The sequence below is a fragment of the Callithrix jacchus genome, chromosome 8 (genome assembly GCF_049354715.1).
Source record: "Callithrix jacchus isolate 240 chromosome 8, calJac240_pri, whole genome shotgun sequence".
NCBI lineage: Eukaryota > Metazoa > Chordata > Mammalia > Primates > Cebidae > Callithrix > Callithrix jacchus.
In genome coordinates this window covers 120,852,453-120,864,966 of record NC_133509.1, presented here as the reverse complement: position 1 = coordinate 120,864,966, position 12,514 = coordinate 120,852,453, and positions in this window count along the sequence as shown.

Here is a 12,514-nt window from a genome sequence, read left to right as displayed (position 1 = left end):
TAAGCCTTTAAATGTCATCCCAGAGACACACTGAGAATGTTTTTATGTTTATGTGAAGCATTAAAAAGTTAAAATTTAAAAATAATAAAAGTCTGAATATTCTGGGAAAGACCCGAATGTTTTTATTGACAAAACTAAATGAAATGCAAAAAGTAAACACTATGAAGGATAGAAAACAAGTTGGATTATATGATCTTGCTAGGTTTTTAGGAATCTAGACTTCTATGGTATCACAGTAAAAAGATTAAGCAATGTTCCTACGAGAACCTTAGCCCAGCATTTATTTCTTAAGTAACAGGACACAAAAATTTGTTTATATTTCTGCAGCCTTACAAACTGCAACGAAAGTTGCAAATGGGGACGAAAGTGCAACAGAATAATGAATTGTATTTTCAGCTGTTTAGGAGTTATTTTCAACATATGCATCAGGATAAGATTTATAGTTGTACTTGCTTTTTGCATACTTGTTGCCTGCAATCATAAAAACTGTTTAGGGAACATTAACGCTTATCTAATAGTTGAAAAAACAAAACATGTATTTAGCTAGTTTCAGTAAATGTATGGGATGACTGATCAAAGATGTTTTTAAGCATAAACAACTGTTTGAATACATAAAATTAAAATGCAGTCTTCAAAATGTAGTCAATTTTCAGTTACATACACTAAGATAATATACACTCTATAAAAACCTTAGCTTTCTTTTCCTATTGCTTATCCAGTCTGTGGTTTTAATATAAGCCTAAGCCAAATATAATTAAGAAGTTAAATCAAATTAAAAATACTTTCAAAACCAATTTTTTAAAAGTCTGTAATGGATATTAACAATTTATGAATATTTCTACTGATACTCTTCTTCATTAGCACAAAAAAATTGGAAGTTAAATTTACAGTGTTGTCTTAGATACATAAAAACTTTGCATTTCAAATGTTCTGTGGCAACCATATGTCAATGGAAGACATCCTGCCTTTGATATTTGTACCAAATTGTCTTCAGTCCTTTGAGCTATATCCTCGGAATAGCTGCATGTCCTCCACAGAACACGACTTCACCCACAGGTTTCTTCCCTTTTTCTTTGCTCTGTTCCACACTAAACCACACATGCAATCACCCCCACTCTTTGTTTCTCCTCAAAAGTCTGACATCTGTGCATTTCACAGCCTTGTTTAAGATTTAGGGCCCATCTTGGCCAACATGGTGAAACCCCGTCTCCACTAAAAATACAAAAATTAGCTGGGCATGGTGGTGTGTGCCTGTAGTCCCAGCTACTCGGGAGGCTGAGGCAGGAGAATTGCTTGAACCTGGGAGGTGGAGGTTGCAGTGAGCCGAGATTGTGACACTGCACTCCAGCCTGATGCCTGGTGACAAAGTGAGACTCTGTCTCAAAAAAAGAAAAAAAGATTTAGGGCCATATTAAGGTTTATAATCACGAAACCCAAACAAATTCAAATTAAACAACAGCTATTGCTTTTCTTAAATGCCTTTGGCCACCTATCCAAACTGCTTAGCCTCTTCTCTTGTTTAAAACTTCCATACAACCCAGTCCTCCTCCCTTTATTATGTGTAGCTACTTAGTTTTCTATTAATCACAACTCTGGATCTATTTTTACCTTTCTATTTTAGTTTAACAGTATTGAAAAAGTAGTAAAAGATTGGAGATTTAACCTTTCCTTTCTCCTACCCAACAATCTCTTTGTACAGGTAATACAAAATTATCTGCCAAGAAAATAAATTTGTGACTGTCCTGCCTTCCTTTAAAGTTGGAAAATATGACAGGCAGGGTTAAATAAAAATTAATTATATTCTTTATACACATATTCAAGAGCAGTTGAAAGGCATTTAGAATTTGTAGGATTAGTTGATAACTATGAAGATGACCAAAATAAGTTGACCAACAGTTAAAAGAGCAGAACAAAATATTCTGAAACATACCCTTCCATCCCCTTGATCCATAATTATTTTATGGATCCTACATGTGCTTAAAATATCCCCATGCTAATTATCTTTAGTCATAACTGTTATTCAGACATTAAATTTCAGTGTAGCTGTCATTTCTTGCAGACGATGCAAGTGAATCCCAAACTTGGGGCTTAGCCCTGGGAGGTTCTTGGCTTTGCTAAGGAAGGAATTCAAGAGCAAGATGACAATGAAAGAAGTTAGTTAATGAGAGCAGCAGAGTACAGCAAAATGGCTGCTCCATGGACATATTAGGGCTAGCCTGTATGCAGAATGACCCAGAATAGAACTCTTGGATTACTGGCTAGCTTACCTACCTTAATTATAAGCTAATTATGGGGATGATTTTTCACAAACTTTCTGGGAAAGGGGCGGGGAGTTTCTGGAACCTATAAAGTAATTTCCAGATTGTTACCATGTCATTTGTGAACTGTCATGGTGCTGGCAGGAGTGTCTTTTAGCATGCTAATCCATTATAATTCATGTATAATTATCAATAAAGGCAACTAGAGGTTGCTTCCATCACCTTTTGTTCCCAGCTGGTTGTGGCTTATTTCTTGCTACATCATGTTTTGTTCAGCAGGGTTGTAACTGGAGATTGGAAAACAAGTTCTGCTGATCTCCTACCTCATAGGGAACTATTTCTTCATTTTCAAGTCTGGATTAATTATTCTCCCTCTAGAGTTCCATATACTGTGTGCATTTCTCTCTTGTTATTGTTTTCAACACATTTTAAGTGCCCTATTTAATTACAATTTGTCCCACTGCCTTAAAATGAGATGCTGCCTGGTATGTAGCAGATATGCAAAACAGTTGCTGTATAAATGAGTAAATAAAGATGTAGAATAAAAATGTCAGAATGATAGGATCAGGCAGACAATCCATAAAACAACCCAGAATAAAACTCATGGCCAAGTGCTGTGGCTCACACTTGTGATCCCAGCACTTTGGGAGGCCGAGATGGACAGATTGCTTGAGGTCAGGAGTTCAAGACCAGCCTGACCAACATGATGAAACCCCATCTCTACAAATATTAGCCAGGTGTGGTGGCAGGCCCCTGTGATCCCAGCTACTCGGGAGGTTGAGGCAGGAGAATCACTTGAACCCAGGAGGCAGTGGTTGCAGTGAGCCAAGATTGCGCCATTGCACTCCAGCCTGGGCAGCAAGAGTGTGACTTCATTAAAAAAAAAAAAAAAAAAAAAAAAAACCTATTCACATTAACCGTTATTCATTATCTATCATAGGACTTTGTATTAGTCCATTTTCACACTATTGATAAAGACAAACTCGAGACTAGGCAATTTACAAAAGAAAGAGGTTTTGGGGCTTAGAGTTCCACATGGATGGGGAGGCCTTACAATCATGGCAGAAGGTAAAATAAATGTCTTACGTGACAACAGGCAAGAGAGAGAATGAGAGCCAAGCAAAACGGATTTCCCCTTCTCAAACATCAGATCCCATAAGACTCATTCACTATCATAAGAACAGTGCGGGAAAGATCCATCCCCACAATTCAATCACCTCTCACTGGGTTCCTCCCATGACACATGGAAATTGTGGGAGTTAACAACTCAAGATGAGATTTAGGTGGGGACACAGCGAAACCATATCAGCCTTTAAGTCAACATTGTCCACTTCCTTTGTCTCTTTTGTCCTGTCTTTCAAAACATATGTCACGTCACTCCACTGTTCAAACTCCTTCAACAATTGAGTTAAAAAGTAGAGAATGGAAAATTCAATTGTTTGTTTTAACTAGCATATTCACATCAAGTAATTTTAACCAGCTTCATCTCTACATAACATCTTTATATATTAACTAACAAGTAATTGTGTCTATTTTGATAATAAGGTCTATCATGAGGCTATTAAATCGCTGTATAAAGATACTTAAAAGTAACTTTCTGAAGAATATTCATTTATAGAAACTTAATGGTCAAGACCATCTGAAATATGTCCAAAAAACACAAGGAAAAAAGTATATAATTGAGGAAAACAGTGCAGTGATATATTAAGGTCTGCCAAGTTTCCCATTATAGCTCCAGGTGAAATACTCCCTTGGGCATCACTTGGCATGAAAGAAATCAAACCAGAAGGGAAGCTAAACATTCAAATTGGTTCATGGTTTTATGATATATAGAAAGAAATCAAAGGAAAAATATATGAAAAATTGTAATTTTTCTTTCCAAACTTTAACTCCTATTCTTTTAAAGAGTTTATTTTGATATAAGCCATGAATCTAGTCTATCTTCTGATACCATTAGACTGTGCATGATCCAATGTGTTAGGTAAAAATGAAACAGACTGTAATCCCAGCACTTTGGGAGGCCGAGGCGGGTGAATCAGGAGGTCAAGAGATCAAGATCATCCTGGTCAACATGGTGAAACCCCGTCTCTACTAAAAATACAAAAATTTAGCCAGGCATGGTGGCGCATGCCTGTAATCCCAGCTACTCAGGAGGCTGAGGCAGGAGAATTGCCTGAACCCAGGAGGCGGAGGTTGCGGTGAGTGGAGATCGAGCCATTGCACTCCAGCCTGGGTAACAAGAGTGAAACTCCGTCTCAAAAAAAAAAAAGAAAGAAACAGACATTAAATGGCCTGGATTTGAGACCACCGTGACTTGAGGATTGCAAGGGATGGTGGATAATCAACAAAGCTTTTCAAAATATTTTTATGACAGAATTTAGTTTAGGGAAAGTAATACTTGTGTAGAGAAAGACACTTCTCACTTACAAACACACATCTTTATGGTATGCAATTTATAGAATATTTCAAACCAAATGCAGACTTCAATATGAACTAGTGAATTGTTTGAAGGCTGCTTCTCAGTTTGGAACTAAAATCCCTTCTAGCTATTAAAAATAAATGTCATAGACATGCCCTGACAATACTGCCATCTATCCTGTTCCTTGAAAGTTACAACACTGACATCTATTCTCTTGAGATTATTTATACTGCTTTCTATGCTTGAAGGTTTCAACATATAAATGAAGTATTTTCATTTACTGTACCTTTATGGTTTTAGAACATTCTCCTGAATTCACAGTCTCCTTTGCATTTTATGGTATATCATACTGAACTCACCTAAACACGTCTGCTCAATCATTGGAGTCCCTTTGCTTGTTTCCAACTTACATTAAGTAATACTTTCAATTTCTTTCCTATTTGTTTCTGAAGTAGTTATCAGTCAGAAAATAAAAGTGATATAAAATATTTAATACAGTATTCTTTCCAAGCATATTGATAAAATTTTACAAATTATACGTGAGATACATTGGCAAGCTAAACATGTACATATAAATAATTCATTGGAGACAGTGACTAGTTATCAAGTAGTTAGGTAATAAAACCTGAACCTTGTTTCACATACTACATCCAGCACTGAATCTTTCTTTGAGTTGCATGGAATGCCATCACATTCTGTGCCTCAAATTCCTACCTAAAATCCGCTTTAACTTGAAAGGTTAGTCAGCTTCACTCTTGACTACTGGCTCTGGCTCTGTAGAAGGACTTATTTTGAGCTGCTATGAGTTTCCAGGCACATGGTGAAAACTGCTGTGTGAAGACTAACTCTTCTTCCGAAACTTTAATTCCACTTCACTCCTTTCTTGGAGAACCAATTGCGGCATGACACTGATATCTTTAAATCAAGGATTTGGGGAATTATCTCTGATGAAACCTCACGAGCTTACAATTAATCAAAATAATAACCATACACTTTCTATTTCAAGTTGTAGAAAATGAATAAATTAGTTAGTTTGGCTTTTATTTTTAGGGGTGACTTTTGTATATTTATTTTTCATCAGAAATATTAGCTTATCCAGTTGATTATCATAATGCTGTGATTATTGCTATGAATAAATGATTTATTAGTTATTTTGTTTCTATTCAGTACGGTACTAATATAAAAATAGTTAAATGAATTAGAACTTCTGGAACATTTATATGTGATGTACCATCCTTTAAAAAAATGAGTGTCACCTAATGCTAAGATGAACAGAATTTTGTCACTTCAGGCTGAGAATGAGTCTGGCAAATTAGTGTTAATGAGTAGCTTGTAATCCCTGGAAGTTAGGAAGAGTGTTTATGCTTCTCTCTATTCACCTAGGATGAGGCTGCTAAGCAGGACCCCAGTACATATTGTTGAATGAATAAATGAGTAAATGATTTTCTGTCTGGGAGATTTCACTTTCTTTTTTCTTTGGAGGTTTCAGTGGGACAGGAGAATCACAAGGAATCAGGTGTTCAGAGGAATGTATTGAGTAGAGGTGAGGAACTAGGATGTTGAAAAGTAAAAAAAAGGAGAGAAGGAGAGGAAGAAAGAGGAAGAAAAAGAGGGAAAGAGAACAGGAATATTGCTTCATTCTAAAAATGGGTATTAATAATGGCCGATCAATATTTTGTGTATTTAAAATGGAGAACTCTATAAATATTTATTGAGTTTACTTGTTCCAGATCTGAGTTCAAGTCCTGGATATCCTTATTAATTTTCTGTCTCGTTGAGTGTAAATCTCATTATGGATCTTATGTATCTGGGAATTAAGATCTCTTATTGTTGCATTGATCCTTTTACCACCGTATCTTTGTTGCTTTGAAATCTATTTTATCAAATGTGAGAATTGCAGCTCCTGCTTTTTGTTTATTTATTTATTTTTGCTCTCCATTTGGTTGGTAAATTTTTCTCCCACCCTTTGTTTTGAGTCTTTGTGTATCTTTGGATATACCATTAGGTTTTGGCTGTGTCATTTGATTGGGGGATTTAGTCAATTTAAATTTAGGGTTACTGCCATTTGATGTTAACTGGCTATTTTATCCATTCGTTGATGTAAATTCTTCTTTATGTTGATGCTCTTTACTTTTTGGTATATTTTTAGAAAGGCTCATACTGGTTGTTTCTTTCTATGTATAATGCTTCTTTCAGAAGTTCTTGTAAAGCGGGCCTGGTGGTAATAAAATCTCTGAGTACTTGCTTGTTCATAAAAGATTTTATTTTTTCTTCAGTTGTGAAGCTTAGTTTGGTTGGATATGAAATTCTGGGCTGAAAGTTCTGTTCTTTAAGGATGTTGAATATTGGCCCCCACTCTCTTCTGGCTTGTAGAGTTTCTGCTGAGAGATCTGCTGTAAGTCTAATAGGCTTCCCTTTGTGGGTAACCTGGCCTTTCTCTCTGGCTGCCCTTAGTATTTTTTCCTTCATTTCGATCCTGGTGAATCTAACGATTATGTGCCTTGGGGTTGCTCTTCTTGAGGAATATCTCTGTGTTGTTCTCTGTATTACCTGGGGTTGAATAGTGTCCTGCTTTGCTAGATTGGGAAAATTTTCCTGGATAATATCCTGAAAAGTATTTTCCAGCTTGGATTCATTCTCTCCATCACATTCAGGTACACCAATCAAACATAGATTGGGTCTTTTCACACAGTCCCATAGTTTTTTTTTTTTTCTGTTTTTACTGTGCCCTGCCTCTTAGGACTATCTTTTTCCCTACCCCCACCGGGTTTCAGCTGCAAGAATGGAGGAGAAGAAGAAAGCAAACTCCAGATGTGGAAAAATAAAGAGATCGATTTTTTCACATTTCTCCTTCACCATCTTGTAGATTCTGAGAGTCTGGAAAAAGCTCATCCCAACAAGAATTCTGATCATGCTGCTACAATTAGTTGTAGATAGAAAGTGATGAGAAAGGCATATGCTTCCTCTTTAGTAGAAACTACCTTTAGACCCTGTACTGAGGTTTACCCTATACTCTGTCAAAACTTATACAAATCATGACTCACAGGTATGTGTTTTTATTTCGCCTTCGAAGTTTAGAATGTTTCAACATTTATGCCATGTCACATAGCCAATGTCAGAGAAAGGTTAGGGAGTCAGAGGTCTTTCTGGTTAAAAAGTCCCTTATTTACTGAAATACTCTATAATCCCTTATTCCTGTTAGGCTTTCAAGTCTGTGTTGAGCTTGTATTCATCATTAATTTTAAAAGTGTGAATTTAATCTGTGTATTGAGCAATGTTCTACCGGATGCTTGGATAAAAATTAAAGATAAAGCCCCACCCTCAAGAAGCTTATATTGCAGTGCGATAATAAGAAAATAACTACACATGTTGAAATCTTAATAATAACGTATTTCATTTTTTTTCTGCTAATTCTAACATCTCTGAAATTGGAGTAACTTCTTTTAATTATGGTAGCCCAGAGGGCAGTGTTAATGTGTTATGACCTATGTATATGTTACCTTGGATGTTATTTTTGATGTTATAAAGAGACAACCTCAGCCCCTTGACATGTCAGTCCATAAATCATTAGAAAACCATTTAAAGAAGGAACATAAATCCCAGTAGATGTCTTAAAATCTTCTGTTGGTGCCTTCTGGTAAGATTTTAAAAGCACCATTCTCAACACTTACAGAATGGTATCAGGGCCTTCAAAAAAATCTGAGACAAGGATAAAACCTATTTTAAAAAGAAATTTTGCATTTTTGATGCTGTAAAGGCACAAGATGATGATATTGTCTGGAAATAAAGATAAATATATGTTTATTTTACTTAAATTGTAAAATATAATCAAATTATAAAGATCTTTCAAAATAAATTTTAAAAACTTATTAATAAAGCAATATAATTTAATTGGTGATATTAAGTGTACTCAAAATAAGGAAATGTCTTATAATTAAAGACGTGGCAAATTCAATGAAGTTTTAATACAGTTTCAGTTGGTGGTTAAGTTCAACAGAGATAATGTAAAATAATTTGAGTAGTGGGAAGGAGGTTGTGTGTTGAGAAGGGGAGTTTTTTGAGGTGGAATAGACTGCAGTAGTAGTGTCTGTATTAGAAGACTCGGAGAAGCTTCCCTGAAATTCCATTGACACACTGTGAATCTGAATGAGGTAAATTACAACTTGGCAGTGATCACACTTGTGTTGCATTTGAAACTCCAGTTACTGTGCCTTTTCTGCTTCTCATATTTCATATCTGTTGGTCCATTTGCAAGTGTTAAAACCCTAGTATTTGCTCACAAGGCAATGATGGGAATGCTTTTACTGCCAAAAAACTATGTTACTCATGAGCGACCACTCAGTAATAAATTAATTCCAGATTTGTTCTCCGTAGAAGTCACACAAACAAGAACTTTGAGAAACAGTAAATCAAAACAGCAAGAACTCTCTTACCAAAGCTCTCTGGTGCCTTATAGCTTTGCCTTGTTTTCTTCTACATAAAGCTTGAGATGCAATGTCCGCATATTTTATTTGCACTGCTAACTTCTTGAAGAGCAACACTGTATATCCGTATGTAGGCTCAGTACAGTTTTCTGCATATAAATGCAGCTTTGTAATTACTATTATGGATTTCAAAGGTTTGGTCATTTTAGGACTGAGACCTCTAAACTAAATCCTATAGTCAAGCTAGTTCTTACCCCAGTTTTTTTTTCTTTCGACATGGGTGCCAGCATTTAAAGTATTATGATGTAAAGAAAAAAATCACAAGCTTCTGCTCACATCCCAGGTTTGACTATAATAAACTAGGAATTGTGGTGAACTTTAAAGGCACAATAGAAATAACAATGACTAATGCTATGCATAGGCCATAATTAACACTCACATGTAGGTCTTATTAGTATTAGCAACAAGAAACCAATAGTGATTTTAAGAAAACGAAGATGAACACAAAGGTCATTAGACTTTCAAATCTCTGATTTCAGAGTCATGCTTTTACCTGATTGTTGGAGAACATCTTTCGATGGCAGAACATGTGTGATTCTCCTCACTTCATAGAGCAGAAAACTGGGGTTCAGAGTTGGGAGGTGACATCCCAGAGGCAAGTTTCTCTCAAGTGGCAGAGTAAAATCTCCGACGGCAGCATCTTCGTACCTGCCCTTCCCAAAGTACGACTTCTGAATTCTCCAAATCCACATAGGGTGCCCACAACGTCAAAAACAATTGTACAATAATAGTATTTGTTACTTTCCTTTTTCATTGTGTTGACAGGTGCACCAGTGGTACAAAAATAACTGTGGATAAAACTGCTGACGCCTTGACACAAATGAAGACAATGACACCTAACTGCATTGCTCGCCATGGCATCATTCACTGCTGCACAGACAGGGTAAAACTGAAAGCGAGTTTCACAAAATATATTTCACAAATTAGTAAAAAATGCTAACATTATCCGTTTTGGACCCTTAAGCCATATCTTTTGTGTGAAGAAATGAGAAGTGTTATGAAAGCATTTCTAGTGAATACACCATCTGAAGCAAGAATGCTTATGTAATTTTTCAAATTGCCAGCTGAACTAACCTCTGAAAAATCATAGTATGTAATTTTTGCTTGGAAAATGATTGACACATCATGCTTATTCAGACTTAGGTATCTGGCAGATGTTTTCTCAAAAATGAGTGAGGCCTCAACCTGTCATTTAAAGGGAAATAACTGACAGCATTTTTGTCAATGATAAAATTTGAGCTTAAAAAGTGAAAATTATTGTAAGTTTTGAAAACTTGTATCGGTAACTGTGAGCTTGACAACTGTGAGCTAAGACTGAGGGTGATATTAACAAATATTATTTTTGTCTTGTTGCACAATAAAATGTGTCAAAATTTGTAAGATCTGTCTAATTCAGTCAGTCAATGTTTTCCAATGAACACTGCATCTTGTTAGAAAATCATGTATGGGTAAAGATTCATTCAAAGTGCAGGATACTCTATTGGATTGAAATTCAACAGAGTAAATATGTTTATTAATATGATATCAGATTGCATATTATAATTAATCTCTAAGAAACTACCACATTTGATTTTAGTATAACTTCAAATAAGAATATTCACATTTTTCTGAAAAGAAGAGTAAAATACTTTGACTTTGTCCAACTACCTATTTGTGGAAGCCCAGATACTCTTCAGATACTTTAACTAAAACAACATATTCCAACCTATTGAATGCAGAAATAGACATGAGGCTCCAGCTGTCTTCTATTAAGCTAGGCAGTAAAGATATTTGCAAAAGTGCAAAACAATGTAACTTTTCTTATACTTTTCGAAAACACACTTATTCCTTCTGAAAATATTTACATTAACATGGAATGATTTTGCTATTGCTATTTTCAGGGCTGACTTCATAGGTGTGCAGCCAGTGAAGTATCACAGGGGCCACGTACTCAGAAAGGGTTCATGCTTTGTTTAATGCTCTGCTGTGTTGCCATCTTGAAATTCTTACTTTTGTCTTTGAATTTGTATTTTATAAGTGAAGTCCAATGGGAAAATAAAGCATATGCCTAAGCAGAGGACATATACTCAATCCACAAGTTCACCATTCCTTGCAATACTGTTACTACAGAGCATTCACAATGTCCCTGAAAACAGAGCTCTGGTAGACCCACAATGCATTGGGATTCAATGAGTTTCAAGGCAAATTTAAGACAAACTACGTCTACGAATAAGACTAGGGTTGGGTGGCAGGAGATCACTTATACTGACATGATGACATGAAAGGAATATAAAAGATAGGATAGTTCTATTCCCTTCAATCCTTTCTTACAAATCAGTAAGGCAAAGGTAGAGAATGTAGGTAAAATATCAAGAGGTAAAATGGAAACAGATTTGAGTTAGTTTTGTGCATTTCTGCTGTTCTGGTAAGAACGAAATACTTATGTACATATGAGCTATGAAATAAATACACACTGTGCAATTACATTTATTCTTATGTTTGCATTTAAAACTGACATTGCACAACAAAGATGAATGGTAAAATTCATTTTCCCTTATTTATCATGACATTAAATGGCAAATTTTACAAAAATGGCAAAACCATAAATAAAAGAAAAAAGGCATTTTGATTTTAGTAACTTTAATATATTTTTCTGCTTTTTTAAACAAAGACCTCACTCTTTCATTTTGTTCTAGGCTTCTCAGATGATGTAGCTGGCCTGGATTATTTTTAACAGATGAATAAATATTCTAACATTTGTTAGTTTTAACTTATAATATGGCAACAGTTGTATTAATATGTTGGGGTCAGCCCACACTAGCTGGTGGAGTTATGGTGTGAATCAGTTCGCAGTTTCTAGTTCAGTAGCCTCAAGTTGGTAGCTTGACATCTGTCAGTATGGTCCTATTTTAAGGCAAATGCTACATATCAGCCCCTTTTCTTTCTTCCTAGAGAAACATTGTTAAATATTTATCAGCACACCGCTTGATATAATAAACATAAACACAAGCTCTTTAGGGTTCTCAAAAACTTTTAAGATGGGAAAAGTCCTGAGATTGAAAAGTTTGAGAACCACAGTTTTATGCAATATATTTTTCAAACATTGTGAGAGAGACTCATCAGCTACTTATTCATACCTTCAGATTCTCAGTGCAGACTTTTAGGATCAAATAGCAAATTTTTTCTTTTAGGATGTAATCCCCAATGTATGCCTTTTGCTATTTCTGAACACATACACGCACACACGCACACATAAGTGTGCACACACACACACACACACACAAAGGCAAGCACATTTTTCTTTCTAAAAATGCCCTTACCAGCATGTGAGTCAGCCCAGCCTCCCTACAGGAGAGAGGAGGGTGAGATGGGGA